Source organism: Choloepus didactylus, chromosome 22 (genome assembly GCF_015220235.1).
Source record: "Choloepus didactylus isolate mChoDid1 chromosome 22, mChoDid1.pri, whole genome shotgun sequence".
NCBI classification, from domain to species: Eukaryota; Metazoa; Chordata; class Mammalia; order Pilosa; family Megalonychidae; genus Choloepus; species Choloepus didactylus.
In genome coordinates, this window is record NC_051328.1 from 21,870,300 (window position 1) to 21,873,255 (window position 2,956).

Genomic DNA, 2,956 nt, shown 5'->3' on the forward strand with positions numbered 1-2,956 from the left:
TCTGACTGGACCCCCATCCCCTTTCCCTGCAGACAGCCCCCACAGCCACCCTCCTCACAGCCTTGAGATCCATTCCCTACTGCCCACCCCCTGCCCCAGCCCCAAGAATGTTCCAGACCACCTTTATCCCAGCCCCACCTCCAAACAACAGCTGATGCTCTCCAGCCAACTGCATGCAGCACACAGCAGTTAGAATGATCTCGATCAGACTCAAATATGACCATGACATTCCTTGCTCAGAACCCTTCCATGGCTGCCCATCACCCTGAGGAGGAAGCCCAGACTTCTCCCCGGGATGGCCTCCTCTGCCTCCTCCCCAGGTGTGTGAGCACTTCAGTCAGATGGAGCTTCATGTCAGAAGGTACTAGGCCTTCGGCTTTGCTATTCTCTCTGGTTGGAACACCTACCACACTGACCTCCACCTGGCTTACTCCACCAACTCACCATGACTCCACTGATGCATCACCTCCACTGGGAAGACGTCCCTGACTCTACAGGCAGGGTCAGCTCCCTCCTCTGATTCCCACAACAAACTCTCCATCCATCTCCTCGGAAAGCTCCTGTCTATCTGTCTGTCTGCTATATTGGCAGCACAGGGACCTGGTCTGATTCTCCTCAGGGTCCCCCAGGGACCAGCCCAGTACCTGGCAAACAGCAAGCGCTCAACACATACATTTAGAATGGTAGGGAGGAAGGAGTGAAGAGGGAGAAAGAGGTCTTCTTCCCCCATGAGCTGGAGTTACCTCTTCCAAGAGTCAGGCCAGCCCTCTGGTCACCCCCTGGGTGGAGCCTGGAACCCTCCACCCTTTGCTGCTCGTGGTGGTTTTAAAGATGACCACAAATTATTTCAAGCAGTGGGGTCTATTCCTCCTTCTCTTGAACCTGGGTGGGCCTTAGGGACTTGCTTATAATCAATAGAATATAGCAGAAGTGACACCACGTGACTTGCGAGACAAAGTCAGAAGAGGGATAGAGCTTCTGCCGTGTTCTCTGGAACACTTGCTCTGGGTAGAAGTCCACCTACCTGGAAGCCACCATGTTGTGAGGAAGCCCAAGCCACATAAAGAAGCCACGTGTAAGTGTGACAGTCTCAGCTGAATCAGCCATGGAGTAGCCAGCCCAGGTACCAGTCAGGTGAGTGAAGAAGCCCCCAGATGATCCCTGCCCCCAGACCTTGTGGCGCAGAAACAGTCCGTCCCACAGGGCCCTGTCCACCACATTGCTTCCATGATGGAACTTGTCCCAGGCCAGTTTCTGCAAAGCCCCACCATAGCCATGGCCTGCTGGACGAGCCAGAAGCTTCTCAACCCAGCTGTTGAGATGCTACCTCTCCAGCTCATTGAATGCCCCTGAGGAAAGCCCAGGGGGAAGCCCCCTCTCCAGCCTTTCTCTGATCCTGCATGTCACAAAGACCACCCCATCCATCACTCAAGTCAGAAACCCACTCCCTGTCAGGACTTCCTCCTAAGTGTTCCTAGAATCCATCCCTCTTCTCCAGGCCTCATCACCTCCTGCCTGGATGACTGCACTGATCTCCTTGCTGGTCTCCCTGCCTCTTCTCCCGCCATCCTGAGGAAGCACGAAACTATGGTGTGTCCAATTCCACTTTCTTCTGAACACCAGCCACGACTGCTTCAACTAGCCTTTTTCAGGGGTGGGAGTGAGGTGTGAGGGATGGGGAGGAGTGGTTGTGGCGGAACCATTTAATGCAAACCCCAGTCTGTGTGTCACTTCCACCGTCATCCCTCTGTAAGTCCCTCTAAAAGAGGAGGAGTTATTTTCTGAAATCATCACAAGGCGGTTACCACTAAAGGATTTAAAACTGGCGCTTGACGAAGTTAAAGCAAGTGTGGCAAAGTCTTAATAATCAATGAATTTGATGGATGGGACAAGAGGATTCATTATATTATTTGCTCTACTTCTGTGTAATATTTGAAAAAAATTTTTGAGGGGGAGACTTTCAATGACACTCCCCACCCCCTAATTACTTACAAGAGTTTGAAAAATGTCCTAACCCTTTTATGATATGCCCTACCCACTTTTCAACCTCATCTCTCCTACCCCATCTTCCATTCAGGGCTTCAGCCACCTCTTAGTCAGTGAGTCTATCCAACTAAGCATAGCAGGGGCATTGAGTATTTATAATAATAAACAGCATCATTTTGTGAACATTTACTCTGAGCCAGGTGCTGTGCTAGGCACTTTACATGTATCATCTCATTTAATCCTCACAAAACCTTATGAGGCAAGTGTTATTATTAACCCACTTGACAGATGAAGAAACTGAGCCCAGAAAGGTAAAATAATGTGCCCAAATTCCCAAAACTAGTAAATGCAAACCATGTTTTGAACGCTAGTGTCTGGCTCCAAAGCTTCCTCTTAGCAAGCTTGTGATTCTGTTGAATATTTATTCATTTGGTAAAAACTCATGCCCCACGTGCTCTCCAAGGGCCTGGCAGCAACTTAGGAAGGAGTGAGTCGGCGGTACATGGAAGCATTCTAGCAGCGCTGGGAGGGTGCTTGGCAAGGTGTAGATTGGACAGACTCTGGGGGTCCAGCCCTGATTCTGGTCCCGCTGCCTGTGCCTGGGGTGGGGGCTGTATATCTGGGCAGAGCAGACCCTGGGTATGGCTGTACGGCCCTCTCCCATGTCTTCAGTCACCCTGGCCTGTGGGGCCAGGAGGGTGAGAGCAGGTGGAAGCCAGGGCGGTGCCCGCCTCGAGCAGGCAGGAGGGGCCAGCAGATGACAGGCTGCCCTGCTCCCCTGATCCCATGGCCCTGGACTGGTCTCTGGCCTGGCACCCCCAGCTTGGGGAAGGGCCTGGAACTCCTCAACTGCACAGTGAGGCCTGTTCTCCCACCCAACACCTATCACAGTTTATCTCTGAGAGAGAGGGAGAAAATCGGGCAAGTGCACAAGGGGGTTTGCACAAAAATGGTCATGGCATGGTGCTGG